General features: G+C 46.9%; 1 protein-coding gene and 1 long non-coding RNA gene across 2 annotated transcripts in view; one reads left to right on the top strand and one right to left on the bottom strand.

The window, feature by feature from the left end:
* MYH9 (myosin heavy chain 9) overlaps positions 1–13,063 on the bottom strand; it is an 85,151-nt gene extending 72,088 nt beyond the window's left edge. Inside the window, exon 1 of the mRNA XM_043882324.1 lies at positions 12,872–13,063. The gene's annotated coding sequence lies outside the window, so the exon portion shown is untranslated. The remainder of the gene's footprint in view (positions 1–12,871) is intronic.
* A 7,512-nt stretch (positions 13,064–20,575) lies between these two features.
* Positions 20,576–24,793, top strand: part of LOC122680028 — a 28,519-nt gene continuing 24,301 nt past the window's right edge. Inside the window, exon 1 of the long non-coding RNA XR_006336583.1 lies at positions 20,576–20,587. This is a non-coding gene — a long non-coding RNA (uncharacterized LOC122680028). The remainder of the gene's footprint in view (positions 20,588–24,793) is intronic.

Raw genomic sequence — 24,793 nt, 5'->3', positions numbered from 1 at the left:
AAGCCTGGTGTGCTACAGTCCATGGGGTCACAAAAGTTGGACACTACTGAGCAACAACAAAATGGGAACATTAATACCATCACTTTGGTGGGATTGGGAGACTTCATATGCAATAACCTGAGTGTGACTTCAACCTTCATAGTGATTAAAAAAAAAAAAGATTTGGGACTTCCCTCGTGGTCCAGTAGAAGTTGGTTCACATTCCCAACTCAGGGAGCCTGGCTTTGATCCCTAGTTGGGAAACTAGATCCAACATGCTGCCACTAAGACCCAGCACAGCCAAACAAATAAATAATAAATAAAATAAATACCTTTTTAAAAAATAGATGAAAATTGACTTGTTAAAAATGGACAAAATGAAAGACATCCAGCTGTTTCTTGGGCATGTACTAAGTGCTTATCATGGGCCACGTGCACTGCTAAGGGTCCCAGAGGCAACTCCTGTAGCAGAGGCAGCGACACCAGCAAGTATGGTCAAGAAGGGCTAAGACGGAGACCAGCACGGGGAGGCAGGGGCACTGCCAGAGCAAGGGAAGCTCTCCTGGCAGCCATCCAACACCTCGGCCAGCATCTGGGACTCTAGATTTATAGTTCTGCACCGGTTTACCACAAGCCTTTCCCCTTCCTCACATAAAAGCAGTGTGTATGGCTCATCAGAGGGGAGGCCATCTCCAAGAATGCTTGGTCCACAAGAAGGGGCAGGGTGTTGGGGCAGCGGGGGTGTGTGTGTGTGTGCCATCACTATAAGGAAGGCAGAGAGACCTAGAAACTGGTCCATCCCCGGTCCATTCCATGGGCCCAGTTACTGAAGCACTTTGATGACAACGAGTGGAACTCAAGAGAGGATGAAAGCGGACAGAAGGAAAAGGGAAGGCAGGAGAGGGTGTGGGGACACGTTTACTGGGGTCCCTCACAAATCAGACAGTGCACAGAGTGCCTTCCACACTTTAGCTGCCCAAAGGACACCAAGAGATGGGTTTATCAATATTAACCAGATTTTACAGATGAGCAAACTGGGGTTCAAAGCAGTTAAAGAAACAACTGGTAAAGCAGAGAAAAGTCTTGAGTCTCCATCAGTGGGTCCCCAGGTTAGAGAGGCCTCCTCTGACATACACACTCCCCCTCCCTTCTCCCCTCTTATGGACTGTTCTGTGCTCCCCCTCAAATTCACCTGTTGCAGCCTTAACCCCTAGGACCTCAGAATGTGGTTGCATTTGGACAGAGGGTCTTTAAAGACGTATTAGGTGAAAAGGAGACAGTAAGAGTGGGCCCTAATCCAATCTGACTGGTGTCCTAAGAAGAGGAGGAGGTTCAGACACAGGGACACAGCAGGGAGGAGGGCTGACTACAAGCCAAGGAGAGAGACCTCAATGGAAACCAACCCTACAGGCACTTTAATCTTGAACTTCCAGCCTCTGGAACTGTGAGAGGTAAATTTCTGTTGTTTAAGTTACCAGGTCTGTGATTCTTCCTACATGCCTTCACCTGATCATCATTCTCCACAGCATAATGACCTGCCACAGTGAGCCTGTCTGTCTGGCTGCCATCTGCTCTTCCCCACTGGAATGTCAAAGGCACGCTTTGGTTACTTCTATCCAATCATGTATCCACAGAACCGAAACAGTCTCCAGCACACAGCCAGCATTTTATACATATTTAATGAATAAATAAACTGAGTGAAATGGGATTTAAACCCAGCTGCTACTTCTAGAGTCACCCACTCCCTTCCCCATGCCCCACTGCTGCCTTCTGCTTTATCTAATTCTCTATTCCTGTACCCATCTCTCCTCCTCCAATATAAAAGCCAGTAAATAATTTAAAATAGTATAAATTCAAAGGTAATCTCTAGCCTATAATCACTACCAAACAGTAGTGTAAACAAGGTGACAGGAGATGTAAAAAAGATACACAATGGACCTCATCTCAACCACTAAGGAACATTATAATCTACTAAGTGCTGAAATCCCCAGCCAATGTGTTGTTCTTATTAGTAATTTTAAGTCAATATGTAAAAAATAGGTTAGGTTTAGAGTTTGTTTTTGGTTTTCTGAGTGTCTATTTAATGGCGGGGGTGGGGGGGGGCGGGGAGGGGAGGGAATTGAGGTCCATGACAGAGCTGTTCTACTCAAACCTCAACCCTACAGACCTAGTACTGATCCAAAACCCCACTGCAGCCTAGAGTGGGACCTGATGAGGTTGGCAAAACCTGCAACAGGACCACAGAAGTGTCCAAGTGACCATGTCCCACCCTGGCCTTCTCACTCCCCGGGTAGGGGGTTCTTTCCTGCTCTCTAAGAAGATAGCAGAATTCTTGCCAAGCGGCTCCCTTGAGCTGGGAGTTGGGGCTGGGGGGACCAGTAGAGCAATGAGATGGAAAGAGTGAAGAAATGGCAGCAAGGAAGTCATTTATCTGGAATGGAAGAGAATGCCAGAGCAAAGATACAGCATTCCAGTTTCCAGGCCCTTAACCACCCATCTTCTCCACTTGCATGGAGCAGCAAATAGCTCCTTCACAGTTGTAAACATCTTCCTGCTCACAAGCAGCCACTGGGATTCTGAAACTTCCTCTTTACAACAAAACTACACTGTTGCAACTTGTTGCTGCAACTGGTTCCTTCCCCTGAGGCAGGAGCCGCAGCAGAGCCCAGGTGGCCTGCCTGGCTTTGGACAGTTCACAGACATCCCACCCCACCCTCACTGCCCCTACTCTCAGCTGCCTGCCACTCATGGTCACCAAGGCCTCCCTCCGGAAGGCCAGGGGCTAGTTCCCCAGCCTCTCCGTTGACAAGGTCCCTTGGAGGCTGTCACTCACTCCTCCCAATCCCACCCCACCCCATGGGGAATGTGTCTTCTGGCCCAGACCTGTATGAACCACTCAGGTAGTGGGGGGGACGTGAAGATATCCCTCCAGTGAGCCCAGAAAGCTCTACCAAGTCCAAGTTCCTGTGCTTTCTCATCGCTGATGACAAAGTGGTTTTACCTGTTTTTCATCAATTCAACCTGGGCGTCTAAGCAGCCACTTTCTCCCATGCTCACCCCCATCACAACCCACAACAGCCAAGTGAGGTGATTCTTCCCTGGGTGTAGACTGTGAGCCCCTTGAAGGCAGGGCCTGGAATGTCTCATCCTAGGCACCCATCAGTTTCTTTCCTAAAACAGATGCTCAGGATACATTTACTGAATGAATGAATTTCCAAGAGACTCAATAAAACCCATGGAACTTTCTGGCAAAGTCAGTAATGGTTCTTTCCCACAGTAGACCATAACATAGCCATTAAAATATTAATTGTGGAGCCTGTTGCAACATAGGAAACTTTATATTACAGCACTAAGTTAGAACACACAACAATATCTAATGTAATATTTAATTTTAGTATTTAATTTTGCAAAGTATGCATGTCTATGGACAGGAAACCCAGAAAGATGCAAAGGGTGGACAGGGTGAGGGGCAAATCTGTTTCTTGCTAGTTTTGCTGCTACATTATTTGTGCTAGAAACAAACCTCCACCCCCTTTTCTTTTTCTTTAAAAAAGGAACTGATTCCAGTAATAATTATGTCTCTCTCAACACTCCATGAAAAAATCTCCTCCCAAGTCCTTCAGCTGGCTGACCACATAACCAGAGGGCACAGGCAGAATTCCCAGCAGGCATCCAGAGGTTAAGGCCCTGGGAATGGAATCCTGCACCCCCACATTTCCCAGGAAACGGCATAGGGGAGCAAGCCTTAATGGGCCATTGGGGCTGCTTAAGGGGCTTCAAGATGGGGCTGGGGCCCAGAGCCACTTACGAGGAGAGGAAATCTCTTACTAGCCCAGAGTGACTCAGAGGGCCTTGGCGACCTGAATCACCCTTGCACAAAGCTCCGCTGAAGTCTGAGCAACTGCACAAGGTCCCAGCCCTGTTCCCTGGACATGCTGTGCCACATCCCCACCTTCCAAACCAGCTCAGATGCCGCCTTCTCCAGGAAGCTTTCTCAGATCCCCCTGGGCCCACAGCCTTCTAGTGGGACACTAAGAGCTCCTGGAAACGAGAGTCCCTGATTCCTTCCCCTCCTTATTTCCAGAGCCCAGGAGCACCCTGCACACACTGTAACGCTCTGAGGAGCGGTCGCTAAATGAGCAGACAGACAGACAGACAGACACATGAAGCAGGAAGGAATCACTCTGCCAGTGGACCGAGGTCAAGAAGCGCCCACTATGGAGATGGTGGCGGGCTCTCTGGCTGGCTGGATCCCAGTGATCAGCCAGGGCCCCTCCAATGGCAGGCAGGCCCAGCAGCCAGGGCTCACCACACACACTTGAAAAATGGCCGGCTGAGGTTAAAGGTGAAGTCAGCAGCCAAGGCAGCACTGTCAACCTCGCCCGGTTCTGCCGCAGCTCCAAAAGTTCTGCTCCTCTCATTAGTTCCTGGCCACGGGGGAGGGAGGAGGCTTGGGAACCAGTCCAACCCCTCACTGTCAAGTGACAACAGGTAAGCCCAGGAGTGAAGGGCATCTGCAAGGTCACAGAGGGGTCAGAGCACATGAGTGTGAATCAGGCTCAGTCTCCTCATCTGTAAAATGGGGGCAAACTTCTACCTCCCAGAAATGAGGGAAGAATTAAATGAGAGAATCATGTAAAAACACTAACACAGTACCTGGTACATAACAAGTGGTCAATAAAACTTAACTCTTATTATTATTACCATTATTGGTAGAGCTGGACTTGGACTTCAGCCCAAACATCCTGATTCCCAGCCAGCACCCTCCCACCAGAGCTCCTTCCTTCCTTCCCCATCTTCCCTCCTCCCCACCAGGCAATTCTAGCCTCCAGGAAGCTCAAGATGCCCAGAAATCCCCGCTCACTCAAGATGACAGAAGCTGCCTTTTGTCCCAAGTTTCTGTCCCCATGTCCCAACTCCCTAGTGGAGAGGCAGGCTCCTGAGCCAGAGGCAGGCTCTCTGCCCTTGTTCCCACTAACGCCCAGCAGGTCCAGCACAGGGCAGGTCATGCAGCAGGAAGGACTCCAAGGTGTCTTTGATGACTGACTTGGCCCAGAAATTTGGGATCACCATACCCAATAGCTGACTCTTCAATACTGAAAAATAGACAGAACTTTAAAAGAGCTCTCTGCAACAAGAAAAAAAAGAAAAAGAGCTCCCTGCTACCAACTTTCCTATCCCAGGAATTTTCAGATAAGTACTGAGCACCGCCTTTTGTGAGAGAGATCACTAAGTGGCATTCTAGAGCTTCGGCTGCCCAGGCCTTCACATCCCAAGCTTACAGGTAAGTACCAGTGAGACTTGAACTCCACTCGTGCAACAAGGACGAGGGGTCAAGTCCATGCAGGGCGCTGGTGAGGACTTGGGGATAAAGAGATGAAACAAGACCCTACTTCTGACCTCCCAGTTTAGCCTTTGCCCCCATTTTAGCTCAGTTAGATTAAGTCACCCAAATGGTTCCAAACGCCTCTTTATGTTTATCAGACAGGAAGCTGCCTTCTCCAGCCCAGGGCCTTATGCAAAACACAGGAAACTCAGTGGCTTTTGAACACCAGACAACTCAAAATAAAGGTGCCTCGGCAGCCTTGTAACAGCTTTTTTTAAAATGCTTAAACCAGTTCAGATCTGCGTCACCAGCTGAACTGTGTGATCTGGGAAGAAGAATGCAGAGGTCATAGGCTTGGAAAACCTCAGTCTCTATAAGCTCAAGGAATCTTCCCACAGGTTCCTCAGTCATCTCACCATGCCTTATCATTAAGGGACAGGCTTAATTTAAAATCTTTAAAACCTGAACGTGCATCTCCTACCACCCAAGGACAGAGGATGTTGGTGACAACCTGAAAAGGGGAGGAAGAGGAGGAAAGAACTGAGCCACCTGGCGTGTCTCTATACAAGTTACAACAAGCCCATAAAAGTGGCATCTCCATGTGGCCAACGAGGAAGCTGAGGCTCCAGCCTAACAGCAGAAGGAAGCAAAGGCAGGGGTCTGGTCCCAGCTCTGCCAGAGCCCAAAGCCCTGGTGTGGTTCCCTCTACATGGGTTTTATATCGAAAATACAACTAATCCACCACCCAAGACCTTAAGTGACTTAAAATTACTAGAAACCAGGACTGGCTGCAGGGCAGTGGAAAGCTGATGTGGCTCTGAGTGGCCCACCCGCTGCCTGGCGCTGCCCCATGTGAAATATTGATTTTTGAGCCACAGGAACTTCCAGCCCAAGTGGAACTGTCCAACTGGAAGAAGTTCAAAGAAACTCAAACCACTTCCCACCCCATTTCTTAACTCTTGGGCCCCTCCCCCCCCCAGCCCCCAAAAGAAAACGATTAAGGGTGTGGAAGAACAGACTTAAGAGAAGATGAAAGGAGCTAAGTACGTGTTGCTGGGCTGAATAGTGTGTAAAGGCGAGGAAAGGCATGATAACAGCTCAGAAACACTTTTAAATGAGGCCATGTGATTCTGAAAGGCACTGGGGTTGAGGGAAACCAGGGGCCAGAGCTTTCTACTAACTCAGAATGAGCTCCATGGGCGGGGCTACAGCAGTGGGAGGACTGAAAATTACAATATCCCTAAGATCCCTTCTGAGCTTCCCAGGGGGCTCAGTGGTAAAGAATTCACCTGCCAATGCAGGAAACACAGGTTCGAGCCCTGGCTGGGGAAGATCCCCTGGAGAAGGAAATGGCAAACCCCTCCAGTATTTTTGCCTGGAAAATCCCATGGACAGAGGAGCCTGGCAGGCTATGGTCCACGGGGTCACAGAGTCAGACACGACTATGCAACTGAGCACATACACACAGGATCCCTTCCATCTCAGACACTCTACAATCCTAAGTAAATTCAGTAGGGAGGATTGTACTGTCGCTGCTGATTTCTCTCTCTTTTTTTTTTTTTAGCATATGGTATCTTAGTTCCTGGACCAGGGATGGAACCTGTGCCCCCTGCAGTGGCAGTCTGGACCACTGGACTGCCAGGGAAGTCCCTGTTGATTTTTCTTTTAAGCCGGGCATCATTCAGAATTAGAGTTAAATGAAAGAAAAAGGAAACATGAGATGGAAGTTTCCAAAATAATGTCCATGGAGGTAAGAGAGGGACCTGCCTCGCAGAGGCCCCCTGTTTCTCTGGGCAGCAGGGTAAGAACCATAAGGACCAAGAGGCACCAAGGAAGTGAGAGGCACCCAAGAGGCACCAAGGAAGTGAGAGGCACCCAAGAGGCACCAAGGAAGTGACCTTCGAGAGGGAAGGGAGGGGAAGCTCAAGAGCACTTCAACTTCCCTGCAGGCTGCAGCCCCACCTGCCCAGGCAGGAAGCCACACCCTTCAGTGGCAACTTCCAGAAGACCCTGCAAGGGTCTGTCCAGCTGCAGAGGAAGGCTTCCCCACCCAGGGCTGCAGATGAAGACAGTTGCTGAGGGCACTGTCGTGAGAACTCCCTAGATGGCCAGGCCCTCAGCCAAAGGCTGGCCGGAGCCTTTTCTGGGCCCACCTGCCTAGGCCTGGGTGTGCTGTGTTCACCCCGGGTGCTCGGGCCAGAGACACCAGTCAGCAGAACAGGCGCCTGAGGCTTTCTGACAGCAGCCGGCCTGCCTCAGCTACTTTTTAAAGAGACCTGCATCAGACAAAGGGGGCAGCTCCCCAAGTATCTGGTGCCATCAAAGCCTGAGGGGCAGGTGGGGGCAGACAGAAGGGGGCAGATACAGGCTGGCATCCTGCCTTCAAACCACCCGCCCATGGAGTGGCAGGCCCATTTTAGATCCAGGCTCACTGTGCATACTCATGTGTGACTCACATCACCTTTCAGGAGGCCTAGAGCTGCCTGGCAGGGACACAGGCCTGCCTGTGACCCTAATGGGGTCTTCCACCAGCTGTGCTACAGAAAAGAGCCAGCTCGGGAGTGAGCAGAGCCTGAGTCTTCTCCGGGGCCCACACTGTGCAAGGTTCCGGCAGTCCTCCTTGAGAAGGGGATCGGGGCTCTCCAATTCAAAACCCCCCTCTGATCACATTTTCTTGAGAGTTTGGGCTTTTCCAATGTTATTAATACATAAAGACCACAGGCTGGATCTCTGAGGGACAACTGGAGATGGGGTGGGTTGCAATGACCCCAAGTTTACAAATGAGGAAGACCCAAGAGAATAAAGGTCTGTTTTGGCCTCCTGGTCAGGATGGGCTCCCCAGAAAAGGACAAGTGGACAGCGTGGAGCCAGGGGGATTGTGGGAAAGCTGGCAAAAGGACTTCCCAGAATACACTCCAGACGCACCCTGCAGGTTTCCTTTTCTCATACAGCAGAGAAAAGGCAATCAAGGCATCCACCATTTTCCAGAAACCAAGGGAAAGGATCAGAGAAGACCTTTGTTTAAAGGGGTTACTCTGGTGATAATATGACATCATGGAGAAGAAAACAGGCCCCAAAATGTTCCAACCACAGAGCAATTCACTCCATTTTAAGACCCTTCCTCCTCCCCTGCACGTGGCAGTCACTCAGTATGCAATCTGGGATCTCAAGCAATGCATTTTAAAAGCAGAGACCCCCAAGAATGGCCAGCCAACCACTTATTTTTGTTGCTAATAAAACTAACAAAATTTTCAATTTCTGACTATTTAGTCAATACATGTAAAAAGGTATTTAGTGGAAAAAGCAATACTCACCCCAGGCTCTGGCTTCCTGGGCCTTTTCTAGAGGCAACCACTGTTACTTGGGTTTCTGTAGCTTTCCATGAACAGAGCAGAGGCATCATACCATAATTGGCACAGGAGGGAGCAACATGTATCCCACTTTGTATCAAGTTGTATCCACTTAAAATATATATTGGAGAGCATGCCCAATCAGTGCCTATAGGTCAGTCTCAGTTTCTTTTAAGGGCTTTAAGGATTCCCACTGTGCAGCTGTACCATGATTTATTTGACCTTCTTAATGGGCAGTTAGCTTATTTCCTGTCTTTCTCTAGACAATGCTACAAAGAATATCCTTGGACATTTCCTTTTGCATGTTTGAGTTTATCTGCCAGTGAGTTCCTAGAAATCAGTCAGAAGGACTATGCTTTGACAGATATTGCCCAGCTACCTTCTATAAAGAGAGCTGTTACAACTTAGACCCCATCAGTAGGGCGTGAGGGCCCCTAAGAAACTGGGGCATCATGGAGAAATTTAAATTCCTGCCTGTCTCAACTTCCCAAGCACTCTTGGGTGTAACTGGCAGACACATAAACTGGCATGGTGTCTCTGTGAAGCAGTACACACCTTCTAGCAAAATCAAATGTACCCCCAACCAGGGCCAGAGCCAGAAGCCAGGCCTCCAGACACTAAGTCCAATGTTTCTCCATGTCACCCCTGAGCTCTCCCCTAGACCACGGAAGCTGTGTCTGAGAACTAAAACGCAGTGAGTTTGTGTATCTTCTGCCTGAGCCGGGGCCCTGCAACAAGGCTAGTGAGCACAAACTCATCACCAAGAGCATCCAAGAGCATCAGCAGATGGGCCTGGGAACCACCTGTGTTTTTACCACTCAGGCTTTGTGGTCCATGAGCAACACACACACACACACACACAACACACATCATTTTTAGAAGCAGAAAGAGCATTGAGCTAGGAGCCAGGAGAACCATCTACCCTTCCTATCCTGTCTCCCTACCTGACAACCCAGGGAATGAAGACTGATCACATATATTTTCTTAAAAATGTATACAGTCACTATGTCTCAGGCCCTGTACATACTTAATTTCTTTTAGTTCTCACACTTAACCCCACAGGATGGGTATCATGACTCCTGTATTACAGATAAGGACACTGAGTCTTGGGGGGTTAAGTGACTTGCCTACAGTCATATAAGTGGCAAGATCAGGATCTGAACGCTATCTAGTGCCAAAACTCAGGACTCCACCCTTCCCAGCTCTAATGAAGAACCGGATCCCGTTAAGTCACAAGCCTACTGCTTCCCAGGGGGCAGCCAGGGTTCCACTCCATTGTCACCAGAGGGCTTAAGCCCAGGGACTCAGCACACCAAGGGTTAAAGCCGAGAGGCAGTGACTCTCTGGGGCTGCACAAAGGGAAAATGCACTTCCTGCCCCTGTGGGCAGAGATGCTGTTTTATGCTCAGCAAATTAGGATGTTTGTTTAATTAAGATGACACACAGATTTTGTTATTCTAAATATTTTTGGAACATGATGCTTTGGAGCAAGCTGTCAAGGCCTGGATTTTTGTTTTTTCTTTTTTTCCTTTGCCTGGGGTTTCTCTTCACTGCCCCCCACCCCCCTCCAAGAGAAGGGTAGGGCCAGGCTCAGAGGAAAACAACAGCCAACCCCTCCTCTCCTTTTGAAATAAAGATGTCAAGCTGGTAAGGGCTGTCTTAAGTACTTGATGGAAGGATTAGCTAGAAGAGGAAGTGAAGAAAGCACAGCTAGCCTGGCTTCTAGCAATACCCTCCACCAGGCGACACAACAATGCAGCATTTTTTGAGTGTGCTTTTCTCCTTTTAAAAAGCTAACAGATCCGTGTTTTGTTTTTTTCTGGAGCAAGAACGAGCAAGAGAGAGGCAGGCTGTGATTAACATGCGTCCTTCATCCAGTGAGAGGGAAGTTGTCCCATCTCCAACCCCTTAGGTTAAAAGTTTAAAAATAAAAAATAAAAGTCAGAAAGCCCTGCCCCTCTCTTTTTCTCTACCCTCACCTGCCCTTCAGACAAGGAGCCCCACAGAACACACCTCTGGGGGTTGCCCTTCCCCAAACACTGCCTGCCAATCCGAGCACCTGGATCTGCCATGGCACTGCCGGGACTTGCTGAATCTGAAGAACAGAGCTTTTTTGATGTCACCCTGCAGCCATCTGGGGGGCACAGCGGCTCTCAAATTACACTGAGCAATCTCTTGACGTTTTTAATTACACCTCAATTATCGTAAATGAGTCCTCACTTTCCAACACTGAATGCTTGCCTCGGTTTGGCAAACCTGCCATGTCCTCCTTCCTCGAGGCAGCTTCCCTTCTCATCCCAGACAGAAGCGGCCCCTCTCAGAATTCCTCGAGTCCTTTGTCTGAGGCCTGTTTGAGACACTCATCACAGGCAGCTTCTGCATCTCAGTCACTAGGCCTCTATTTCCCCCTGAGGACTGTAAACTCCCCCAGGGCAGAGGCCTCTGGGTCCCCTGTAGGACAGGCTGGCTCCCTTCTCCCAATCCCATGACTCACAGCACCCTTCTAGGGTCTCTATCATCTTCGCCTCACCTTAGAGTCATCTACGGATTTGTCTTGGCTCTTCCCTAAATGCCCCAGGGCACAGGCCAGGTCTTACTCAACTTCACACCCCCCACCACCTGGCAGAGTCTCTGGCACAGAGGAGCCAGTTAAATATTTGCTCAATTACACATCTGTGTACCCTCCCCCCACTCCCAGCAGCCTTGTATATAAATTGACTAATATTAATCAAGTGACTGTCTAAATAGGCCTTAAAGCAGCCTCCCTCCTTACCATAAAGGGAATAAACCACCCGGTGAGGTTACAGGCTCAGACAGCACTCAGAAATGGTCATAGTGTTGCAGGAAGGCGCTACGGTTCCTCCCGTTCAACAGTTACTCAACAGTTACTTTGCAATCCTGTTAAGCCCAGGAAAGGGTGCAGTGAACCCAGAAGCGGCTGGGTCTCTCAACTGCCCAGCGGAGAGAGATCGCCGGTGCCTAGGACCTGGGACTTCCCGGGAACCTTTTCCCCACACCGGTTGGGTGGGGCCGCAGATAGCAGCCCGGGCGCTCAACCTGCCCCCACCTCAAGACAACCGGCAACCTAGTCCAGGAAGATACTCCGTCTCTGAGACACTTGGGCTCTTGGGGGGGCCGGGGGGAAAGCGCAGGGGGGTGGGGGGTGCAGTCCTGCCCTGGGCGTGGCCCCTGGACAGCATGAGATCGGGACCCTGCAAAGAGACACTTGGGGGGAGGTGGGGGCGGTAAGTAGAAAACCCTGGATCTGGCCCAAACGGGCACGATGCAATAGCCCAGGCCGGATCCTCGAGGAGCAGGGCCCAACTCTCCCCGCCCCCGCCCTGCTGAGGCGGGCCCGCAGGTGCGCTGGAATCAGGTGCGCGCCAGGGTCGCGGAGATTGGTGCTGGCCTTCCCCGGCCTCCCTCTCCCCGGAAGCAGAGGCCAAAAGTCAAAGGATGCGGATCTGTGAGGGAGGGGGAAGTCTTCCCTGCCTCGAGCCAGGATCCCCGCCGGGTCCCTTTCCCAAGCACCCGGCCGCACCTCTCCCGGTCCCCCTCCTCCGCCCAGCCGATCGCACCCGGGCGAATGAGGAAGTCGGGAGCCGAGGGCGGAAATCGAGCCGAGCGCAATGTCTGCTGCAGGACTGTCCGATTCTGACTCAGGAGGACGCCCTGACAGCTGCCAAACGGTCCCCGCCTGCCCGCTACCTCCGTTTCGAAAACGCACGGAAACTTCCCAAGGAGCCGCCGCCCCGAGTCCCCCACCTGAACCTCGCACGAGCGGCTGGGTCCAAGGGACAGAGGCTGCCCGGAAGGGGTTAAAAAGTTTGCCCAACTTGGGCACTGGGCGAGGCGAGGGCGGGGCGCGTGCCCCGGCGGCAGGGGGAGGTCGAGGCTCCCGGGTGCCCAGGCGGCGGGGTGCGCCGGCGGGAGGGCGGGTAGGGGGTACGGAGGGTTTCCGGGAAGCGCCCGGCCCCATGCCTTCCTCGGCTCCCCGGTCTCGCTTCCGTCAGCGTCTTCACCGAGCATCCGCGCGAGGGTCCCGGGGCCCCTCCGTGAAGGGTGCCCAGCCCGCTCTCCCCCACCCACGCCTGGTCGCCGGCCGCGCGGAGGCCGAAAACCACTCATCGGCCCTCTCGCCCAGACTCCGCGCGTCCGGTCCCCGCCACCCCCGCTCGCCCGCTCGGGGAGGGACCCGCCGGTGGGGCTCGCTCACCTGAACCTGGATCTGCCCCGGGGAACAGGCGCTGCTTCTCCCGAGAGGGCTTCCTCGAGCGCTCGGGCGACTGCGGGGTGGGGCGAGCGCGCGAGGCGGGAGCTCCAGCAGGTCAGCCTCGCTCAGCCTTCAGTGCCCTGCCCAGGAACAGCTAGGATCTGCGCGCCTCACCGCACCCTGCGCGGCTCCTCGCCGCCCTCCCGCCCCGCCCCTCTCAGAGCGCGCCCACTCCGAGCCCGGCGCCGGCTGCGGGGCGGAGCCTGAAGGGACGAGCCCGCCCCCGAGCTGTCTCACCCACTCCAACCAGCTGCTGGTCATGATGAACAGACAGCTTGACCTGTGGAAAGGCAGTGGGTGGAGCCTATGGGCCCAGAGGGGTGGGAATACGTTCTCTCCATCCGCCCCCATCTCCACCCTCTCCACCTTCCCCCGCTCTTCCTAGGCGGGAGCCCCGCCCCCTAGGGCGGGCGCAACGAACCGCCAGGTTCCAGGAGAAGGATTGACACAAAGAGAATCCAACCGGGAGGAGTAGAGTCTCGGCGGACTCCCGGCAGGGATTTTGGTGCAGTGCCTGATTCCGGGCGAGGCCCGGCGGGAGCCGACTGGGAAAGTCCGGGCTGCTGACACTCCGCCCCGCGAGCTGTTTTCCCTGACCCATGTCATTCTGTTGATACCAGAACAGATATTAAGTACCATATATGGGAAAAGTGCTATTTTACAATGCAGATGGCCTGTGGGGGCGGACCTGGACTCAAGCCCCGGATCCGTTGTGGGCGCCCTGAGTTCCATTTTTGACCCTGTCTTTGGAGTGCGCACGCTGCAGTCTCAGCCTCCAGACCTCTGCGCCGGTGGGTTCCTTCAACCTGGAGTGCCCTTCCGAGCCTCTCTTTACCTCCACGTGGTTAACTCGCACACTTCCTTTCAGATATTTGTTGCAAAATGTTTTCTTGGGGTTCTTCAGGTTGGCAAAGCGCACTGTGTGTGTGTGTCTGTGTGTGTATGTGTTACTGCCCACAACAAGAGGATTACAGAATTTATTTTAATTTTTGAAAGATTTTGTTACATTTTTAATCCATCTGGAATTCATTTTAATTTTGGAGTGGGAAAGAAATTGAATATAATTTTTGTAATAGCCAGCTGTCCACACACCATCATCACCTACCAACTCATATATTCTTGGATCTGTTTCTGAGATGTATCCATTCGTCTTTCTGTGTGTTCCTGTGCCAGTTCCACAATACTTTAAGAATGGTAGCTTTATAATACATTTCATATCTGAGGGAGAATTTCTCATTACTCTTTACCTTTGGAATGTTCTTCCTACTGTGACTAAACCAGTCTTCCAAATGAGCTTCAAAAGAAGTATGATCTATAGGCAAGACAAAACTGGAAAAAAGATTTTGCAACTCTGTGACAAAGAATTATCAACAATATGTGAATATCAACAATATGCGTCCATAAGGTAAACCCCAAATGTTTTAAAAATGGTCCAAAAAGGAACAGTCTATTTAAAAAGAAGAAATAAAAATGGCCAGTAATTATGAAAAAATGAGTCATCTGAATGCAAACAAAACTACATGGAATGCCATTTTTCACCTATGAAGTTTTTTAAAAAAGAATAAAAATGTCCACCATCAGCCAGGTTTAGAGATTACAGGTGAGAAAGTAAGTTGATCAATTTTTCTGATAATTAATCATAAGGTAATAATTGGAAAAGCACACTAAGATGAGTTTAATAGTTCTTCTTTGCAGCATATATAACTTGCATAATTTTTCTAAAACTGGGACTCACCCCAACATCATCTTGCATTCATCTCTTATAGCACTAACACACTAGATTTTTTTAAATATTTTTTACTTTATTTAATTGGATAATTACTTTACAATACTGTGATGGTTTTTGCCATATATCAATATGAATTCGTTGTAGGCATACACGTGTCCCCTCCATCCTGAACCCCCCTCCCACCTCTCTCTCGACTCTATCCCTCTAGGTTGTTCCAGAGCACCGGCTTTGGGTGCCCTGCTTCAAGCATCAAACTCACACTGGTTATCTATTTTACGTGAGGTAATGTATATGTTTCAATGCTGTTCTCTCAAATCATCCCACCCTCTCCTTCTCCCACCAGTCCAAAAGTCTGTTCTTTACACCTGTGTCTCCTTTGTTCCCTGTAAATAGGATTGTCAGTACCATCTTTTTAGATTCCATATATATGTGTTAATATACAGTATTTGTCTTTCTCTTTCTGGCTTACTTCACTCTGTATAATAGACTAGGGGTTCATCCACCTCATTAGAACTGACTCAAATGCATTCCTTTTTGTAGCTGAGTAATATTCTGTTGAGCACTGTTACATTAGCTTTCAACTGTCGATATACTTAACTGTTTCCTGTGCCTGAGCTAGGAGCTGCCGGAGAGCAGATAGGAAATATGCCCTAAATGTCTCTGTGGACCCAGAACTGACACAAGGCTTGACGTAAAATGGTCTTTAGTGGATGCTTGAACAAGACTCAGAGAGCATCCATTTCCTTATCCATAAAATGGGTGTAATCACAGGGCCTTGCCTGCAGGACTGCTGGGGAGAACATAGGAGAAGTGCGCCTGTAAGTGTATTATAAACTGCTAAGCAGTGTGTACTTAACAACAGAGCATTATCGATGATGATCGTATCCATTTTCCTCACCTTCAACCTCCTACACCACATTCTCCAGAAAACTGAGGTCCCTAAGAAGATGGAAGGCCTGTCAGCTGAGCTCTGAATTCTCTCCTCATCTACTAGCCTGGATGCCTTCCTACTTCAGGAAGCCCTCCTTCTTACTGTCCAACCTAACCCTTCCTCTGTCTCCTAGAACCTACACCCTGGTGGTATTTTAGAAAAATATTTTATCTATTTTGTCTGAGTATTAAAATAGTATTACGGTTGGTGTACATGCGTGCTAAGTTGCTTCAGTTGTGTCCAACTCTTTGCGACCCTATGTACAGACTATAACCTGCCAGGCTCCTCTGTCCATGGGATTTCCCAGACAAGAATACTGGACTGGATTGCCATTTCCTCCTCCAGGGGATCTTCCCAACCCAGGGATTGAACTCTTACATCTCCTGCAGTGACAGGCACGTTCATTACCACTGGCACCATCCAGGAAGCCAGCCCATGGTTGGTAGAGAAAATACTAAAAAATAAATCAAAAGTATCTACAACCTTACAAACTCACTATAGCAACTATTAACAAATCTTATTTCCTTCAAATCTTTCTACACACACATATTTAAAATAAAATTGACAGATCAACATGTATATGGTCATCTGATTTATTACAAAGGTGCCACTGTAAATAAGGGGAAAAGATGGTCTTTTCTTCATTTTATTTATTCTGTTTTTTTGTTTTGTTTTGTTTTCTCCAACCAGAAATAGAACCCACACCCTCAGGATTGGGAGCACAGAGTTTCAACCACTGGACCACCAGGGCAGTCCCAAAGATGATCTTTTTAATAAATGGTGCTAGATCAACTGCCTATCTGCACGTTGAAATAGATTTTTTTTCTCCTTCTCTTATACCATTGAGAGGAAAAGCTTAGGTCTAAGACCTAAATCTGAGACCTAAATGTAAAAATTAAACAGTGAAACTTCTAGAAGAAAGTTCCTCATGACTTTGAAGTAGGCTAAAAAAATTTTAAGACACAAAAAGTATAAATGATAGGAAAAGATTGTTAAAGTGAACTTCGTTAAAATAAAGAACTTTCATCCATTAAAAGATACATTTAAGAGAGTGAAAAATCAGACCATAGACTGGGAGAAAATATTTACAATACGTATATACAAAGCAAGGGTGTTATCCAGAATTTATTGAGAACATCTATGTTAAGAAAAAGACAGACAACCCAACTTTTTTTTTCTGTTTTAATGGGCAGACTTGAATGAGTACTACATAAGACAGGATAACTAACCAGGAAGCAAATTGAAAAGGTGCTAACCCTCATTAGTTATCACAAAATGCAAGCTGAAACCACAATGAGTTAGCACCACTCCAGCTAGAATGGATGAAATTAACATATCATGTGTTGGCGAAGATGGGACTTCCTGAATCTCTCATAAATTGCTGATGGGAATGTAAGTTTCTATAACCACTTTGGGAAAGTGTTTGGCTGTATTTTCTAAAATTGAATATACTTGTATAGGCGTTTGCCTGGTGGCTCAGATGGTAAAGAATCTGCCTGCAATGCAGGAGACCCGGGTTCGATCCCTGGGTTGGGCAGATCCCCCTGGAGAAGGGAATCGCAACCCATTCCAATATTCTTTCCTGGAGAATTCCATGGACAGAGGAACCTTGCGGGCTACACTCTACGGGATCACGAAAAGTCAGACCCGACTGAGCGACTAACACACTCTACCTATATAACCTGTGATCCACAATTCCACTCTTAACTACATACCCAACAGAAGTGAGTACTCACACCTGACAAAGACATGTACAAAAATGTTCATAGCAGCTTAACATGGCCAAGAACCAGGAAGAGAAAAGCCTACCAACAGTACAAAGGATAAACTGAGAATGTTCATACAGTGGACTACTATACAGAAATAAAAAGAAACAAATTAGTATTATGTGTGAAAAAACACAGTGACTTGGATATCCATGAACTGAGTGGATGAACAGAACTGTGGTATGTTCCTACAACGGCATGTTACTCAGCAACAAAAAGGAATGACACATTAACCCATGCTACAACATAGATAAACCTTAACAACATCATGCTAAGCAAAAGAAGCCAGTCCAAAAGACCACATAGTGTACAATTTCATGTGTATGAAATGTCTAGAATAGGCAAATCTTTAGAGATAGGAGATAGATTAGTGGTTGCCACAGGTTGGGGAAAGGAAACAATAGAAATTTACTGCTAATGGGTACGATGAGGTTTATGTGGGTTTTTGTGTGTTTTTTTTGAGACAATGAAAATATTCTGAAATAAGATAGTGGGGGTGGTTGCACAACTCTCTGATACACTAAATTGAGAAATTAGACAAATTGCGAAAGTAGCATGGAAACATGTATGTCACCATAGGTAAAATGGGTAGCCAGTGGAAATTTGCTGTATGATGCAGAGAGCTCAGTCAGGCGCTCTGTGACAAACTAGAGATGTGGGGTGGGGTGGGAGGTGGGAGGTGGGAGGGAGGCTCAAGAGGGAGGGGACATATGTATACCTATGATTGATTCATGTTGATGTATGGCAGAGACCAACACAGTATTGTAAAGCAATTATCCTCCAATTAAAAATAAATTTTAAAAAAAGGAAAAAAACAACTGAATTTTTTACTTTAAGAGTGTGAACTTTATGGTATATAACTCATACCTCAAGCTGTTATTATTTTTTTTAATGAATGACTTTCACAGGTATACTGCTAAGTGAGAGTTTAGACACACACTCACACAAGTAGATATTGTATGATTCCATTTTTGTGAAGTCCTATAACAGGCAAAATCAAACTCTAGTAAAATAAGCCAGAATAGAGGTTTATCTTTGAAGAGAGTTAGTGAATAGGAGAGGAACCAAAGGAAACTTCTGGAATACTGGAATGTTCTGTGTCTCAATCTGGTTGGTGGTTCCAACTGGGTTTCCACATGTAAAATTCATTGATTTGTACACTTAAGACTTGTGTGCTGTACTGATCCTAAATTTGTACTTCAATAAAAAAGGAAGATAATAAAGTAAAATTGAAGCAAACTATAAACAATGGGCAAAGATGGATAAAAGGTATATGGGAGTCCTTTGTCCTAGTCCTACAATTTTCTTTAAGTTTGTGACTATATCAAATTAAAAGTTTCAAATAACGTGAAAGTGAAAGGCACTCATCTCCGACTCTTTGTGACTCCATAGACCTTACAGTCCATGGAATTCTCTAGGCCAGAATACTGGAGTGGGTAGCCTTTCCCTTCTCCAGGGGATCTTCCTAACCCAGGGATTGAATCCAGGTCTCCCACATTGCAGGTGGATTCTTTACCAGCTGAGCCACAAGGGAAGCCCAAGAATACTGGAGTGGGTAGCCTATCCTTTCTCCAGTGGATCTTCCTGACCCAGGAATCAAATCAGGGTCTCCTGCATTGCAGGTGGATTCTTTACCAACTGAGCTATTAGGGAAGCCCTGATAACATATAACATAAATAACATATATATGTTATTTATATTAACAATAACAACTGATAACAAATAACATAAAGACATACAATTCAAGTCATACTGTATACATAGTTCATGTTCCTGCTAATTCTTTTTCTCTTCAACATCTTGGCAGCTCATCTGCCTGTAACCATACTTGGGGATTTCTCTGTCTTAAAAACAAGCCAGAAAAAGGATTACTATCCAAAATATTCAAAGAATTTCTTAAAACTCAACAAGAAGAAAACAAACCACATGATTAAAAAAAAAAAAAAAAGGACAAAAAAAACCTTAACAGGAAAATGATACACAGAGGGCAAATAAGCATATGAAAAGATGTTCAACATCATATATCATGAGAAAAAAGCAAATGGAAACAATGAGCCTCCACTACATACCTGTTAGAATGGCCAGAATCTGGAACACTGAGAACACCAAATGCAGGTGAGGATCTGGAGCAACTGGAACTCTTATTGATTGCTGGTGGGCATGCAAAGTCACTTTGGAAGCCAGTGTCGTGGTTTCTAACAAAACTAAACACACTCTTACCATATCATCCAGCAATTCTTCTCGGTGTTTATACAGAGGAGTTGAAAACATGTACACCTCCAAACCTGCACATAGATGTTTCCAGTTGCTTTATTCATAATTGCCCAAACCTGGAAGCAACCAAGATGTCCTTCTGTGGGCAAATGGATAAACAAACTGCTCCACATCCTGACAATGAAATATTAGTGCTAAAAAAATATGAACTCTGGAGATATGAAAAGACATGGAGGAAGCTTAAAAATATTATTAAATGAAAGCCTCAATATGAAAAAAACTGCCTGTTATATGATTCCAACTATATGACATTCTGAAAAAAGGCAAAACTATGGAGAAAAAAGATGAGTAGTTTTTGAGGGGTTGTAGAAGGGGGAGGGGAGAAGGAAATGGCAACCCACTCCAGTATTCTTGCCTGGAGAATCCCAGGGACAGGGGAGCCTGGTGGGCTGCCGTCTATGGGGTCGCACAGAGTCGGACACGACTGAAGCGACTTAGCAGCAGCAGCAGCAGCAGAAGGGGGAAGACCAAACACAGAGAGTTTTTAAAGCAGTGAAAATATTCTAGTGACCTCTCTGGTGGTTCAGTGGTTGAGAATCCACCTTCCGATGCAGGGAACTGGGGTTCAAACCTGGTGAGGGAACTAAGATTTCATATGCCCCGAGGCAACTAAGTCCATGCACCATCATTAGAGAGACCTTCCTGCTGCAGCTACTGAGCCCACATGCTCTAGAGTCCTTGCTCCACAATAAGAGAAGCCCACAGGCCACAACTAGAGAAAGTCCATGAGCCACAAGGAAGACCCAACACAGCCAAAAAAATTTAAATTTAAAAAATTTTTAATTTAAAAAAATACTCTCAAAAAAAAAACTCTCATGAGTGATGTATTCCATGTTCTCCCCTACATCTCATCAGCAGGTTTATCCAGAAAGAGAGCCTTAACTCACAGCATCTGCATCAGGCCCTCAGATACCTCACACTGCCCTCACTCACCCTCTCTCTGAATCTGCTCTTCCGATGTCCACAAGCCCGAAGCCTCACTGAGGTCTTGCCTTCCTAGGTGGCATTTGAAACTGTTCAACATCCCCTCCTCCCAACACAGACTTTCTAGAAACTCCCGAGAAGGGTTGGTTGCTTACCCTGTTCTCCCTTCCATGACTGCTTCCTAGTCCAGGGTGGACCCGCAGCTGGAATGCACCAGTTTGGGCTATAACTGTTTGTGGAAGGTGGTGTTTCTTTCAGCTGGCTGGCACCTGGTTTATATTGATCCTGCAGTATTTTTAATAGCACTTCTGCCAGAGGCTCCCATTTACTGAGTGATTACCATGTGGCAGGCATGGTGCCAAGTGCTTTGGTTAAACATCATCTCATTTAATCCTCACAAGGACACTAGGAGGTTAGAGATGGACATTGTCCCCATTTTACAGATGAGGAAACAGAGGCTCAGAGAACTTAGGTTGACTTGGTAAGTTCACACAGTGCTGGGGCCAGAGTTCAGCCCATGTTGGTGGAGCTTCAGAGCCCAGGTGCTACATAGTACTACACAGAGGTATATTTTCAGCTCTCTTCTCTCCTCTCCTCCCTCCTAGATCTGGCTTCTAACCTACTCCCCCGCTTTCAAATATTATATTCATATGTGGTGGTTTAGTTGCTAAATCATCCCTGACTGTTGCAACCTCATAGACTGTAGCTTGCCAGGCTCCTCTGTCCAGGGGATTCTCCAGGCAAAAATACTGGAGTATATTCATGTGAGTGACTTTCAAATCCATATCTTCAACCCCAGCCTTTTCCTGATGTTCAGTCTCTCTTTTTTTTTCAATTTGTTTATTGTGGTTAAAATACGTACATAACATAATACGTGCCGTCTTAATCATGCTTGAGTGTATGCTTCAGTGGCATTAAGGACACGTATTGTTGTGCAACAGTCACCACTGTCCCGCTCCAAAATCCTTTTCATCTTGCAAAGCTGAAACTCTATACCCACTCAACAAACAATACCTCCCCATCCTCCTTTCCTGCTCCACCCCACCTCCTGGAAAACCACAGGTCCACTTTCTGTCTCTATGAGTTTGACTATTTTAGGTCCTTCTCTCATGTAAGTGGACTCAAACAGCATTTGCCTTTTTGTGACTGGCTTATTCACTTAGCATAAAGTCCTGAACTTTCATCCATGTTGTAGCACGCATCAGAATTTCCTTCTTAATGCTGAATAATATTCTGCTGTATGTACATACCACATTTTGCTTATTCTTTCATCCATTGTTGAATATTTGGGTTGCTTCCACAGTTATTGTGTCTAATACTGCTATGAACATAGATGCACAAACATCTCTTCTGTTTTCAATTTTGGGGAGTATATGCTCAGAGTATAATCACTGGATCATAAAAGGTAATTCTATCTTTGATTTTTTAGGAATATCATATTGTTTCACAGCAGCTGTATTTCACCTTCTTACCAACAGTGTGCAAGGTTTCCAGTTTTGTCCACATCCCTTCTTCTGTTTATTTATCATAATAAAAAATATTGTTAACAAAGAAGATACATACAACAGGAAAATAGGTGAAAAGCTTTTGGTTTTGGATAGTAGCCATTTTAATGGATATAAAGTGATATCTCATTGTGGTTTTGATTTGCATTTCCGTGATGATTAGTGATGTCGAGGTTCTTTTCATGCACGTATCAGCCATTTGTTTGTCTTCTTTGGATAAATGTCTATTTAAGTCCTTTGCCCATTTTGGAATCATATTGTTTGGGAATTTTTGTTGATGAACTTCAGGAGTTCCCTGTATATTCTGGATATTAACCCCTTATCAGATGTATGATTTGCAAGTACTTCCCTCTAGTCTCTGGGTTATTATTTTACCCTGTTGATATTGTTTTCTGATGCATAAAATTTTTTTCATGAAGTGCAATTTGCCTATTTTTTTTCTTTTGTTGCATGTGCCCTTCAGTCTTTTTTTTTAATCCATATAATATTTTATGCTAAAATAATACATCTTAGACTAAACAGAATATCTTTGGAAGGATATACAAGAAGTAAGTTAACACTAGCTATTCTTAGAAGAACTGGGTGATGGGGAAATAAGAGTGGGAGAATTTTCACTGAAAAAAAAACCTTTCTCTCTCTTAAATTTATATTCATATAAATACATTACCTATTTAAATAAAAATCAAATTTAAATATAAAAATATATGCTACAAATTAAAATATAGATATAAAATAATACATTCTCATTTTTTTAACCTAGAAAAAAAAATTAAGCATTAAAAAAAAACTTGTAAATCACCTGCAGTTATATTACCCAAGATTCTCAGTGCGTTTCCCTATTGTTCAGTTGTCTAATGATTTGGTTCTTGCCAAACCAGTCTGCAAGCCTGACTCCCAACTCTGCTCACATTCCCAGCTTCTCAATGCCAGCCAGACTCAACCCAGAGGCCCCCCCTTACTCCTCTGTCCTTTTTCTCCCCTGACTCCAAGGAGACTCCACTCCTCACTTCCCTCACCCTCACAACCTCATCACCCAGCCTTCCTTTCCTTCTCTTCAGCATCTCCTTACACTCTGGCACTTTCCCTCCCCTCCTCCTCTCCAGACCATGACCTGAGCTTCCCAGCAGGGCCCTCCCCCACCACCTCTTCCCACTTCCACTGGTACTTTCCCCATCCCAAGATCAGTGTCCTGAAGCCCAGCTTGTTGTTGTTGTTTATTTGGTAAGTCGTGTCCGATTCTTTGAGACCCCATGGACTGTAGCTTACCAGGCTTCTCTGTCCGTGTGATTTCCCAGGCAAGAATACTGGAGTGGGTTGCCATTTCCTTCTCCAGGGGATCTTCCCAACTGAGAGAATGAACCCATGTCTCCTGCTTAGCAGGTGAATTCTTTACCAATGAGCCACCAGTGAATCCCAGCTTAGCACAAACTTACTTTCACGTGCCAGGTGTGGAGTTATGCACTTGGCACATTGCCTTATCTCAGTCTTTTGATGTGGGTACTATTATTCTCCCCCATCTCACAGATGAGGAAACTGAGGCTCAGGGGAGTTAAATAAGTTGCCCAAGATAAGACTAGATTTCTCTGATCATGATAACAACATTATGATTATCATTTGTTCATTACTCTCAACAACCCAATTGTCATTGTCATTACTTTTTTTGAAGCACGGAACATTAAGTAACTTGATAAAGGTTATTCAGCTAGTAGGTAGAAAGGCTAAGATTTGAACCTATATATTGGGAAGATCCCCTGGAGAAGGAAATGGCAACCCACTCCAGTATTCTTGCCTGGGAAATTCCGTGGACAAGAGGAGCCTGGTGGGCTAAAGTCCATGGGGTCACAAAGAGTCGGACAGAACAAAGCATGCACGCAGTTCTATCACTTATGCTCATTGCACAAAATCCAAAACCTCTCACCTTGATGCTCTGCCATTCGTAGACACTACCCTGGACCTTAAAGAGCCTGGAGTACATCTTGCTCTTCTGCCAAAAATCACTTCAGCACTTTCCTTGTGAAGCCCAAACTCCTAGCCTGGTATCCTGAAAAGTAGACATGTTAGTCTGTCAGTCATGTCCAACTCTTTGCAGCCCATGGAATGTAGCCTACCAGGCTCCTCTGTCCATGGAATTTCCCAGGCAAGAATACTGGAGTGGGTAGCCACTCCCTTCTCCAGGGGATCTTCCCAACCCAAGGATCAAACTTGGGTATCCTGCATTATAGGCAGATTCTTTACTATCTGAGCCAACGGGGAAGCCTGGCATCCTGGGCTGCAGGCAATTATCTCTAATTACTTGATAAGACCTATCACCCCCTGGCCTTCTGCAGGGACTTATAACAGAAGCAGCAGCTGACTGAACCTGCCCATTCTCCGAATCCATCATGGTCACACCACTGCTTTCGTACTTTCTCCAACAGTTCTGCCCACTGGCCCCTGCCCATCCATCCAGACCCCAGCCCCCCTCTAGAAAACAACCTCTCCGTCTGCCTCACCTATAGGCTCCTCTGAGGGCACTTCTTCCTCTCTGTCATGTGCCTGTCTTTTGCTGCCTAGATCACAGTTCAGACTCTGCCACCTACTGTGCCTCAGTATCCTTGTTTGGAAAATGAGGAGGGTGATAGTCCTTTCATCATCATCAGGTTGTTGTGAGGATGAAATGACATCATCCATGTCAAATACCACCAAGAGCCAGCACAGAGTAAGGGCCAAAGAGCGTTTGCTGGGATTTGGCGTTGG

The sequence above is a fragment of the Cervus elaphus genome, chromosome 22, assembly GCF_910594005.1.
Source record: "Cervus elaphus chromosome 22, mCerEla1.1, whole genome shotgun sequence".
NCBI lineage: Eukaryota > Metazoa > Chordata > Mammalia > Artiodactyla > Cervidae > Cervus > Cervus elaphus.
Note: the sequence above shows the minus strand (reverse complement) of the source record. Positions and strands in the feature narration are given on the sequence as shown.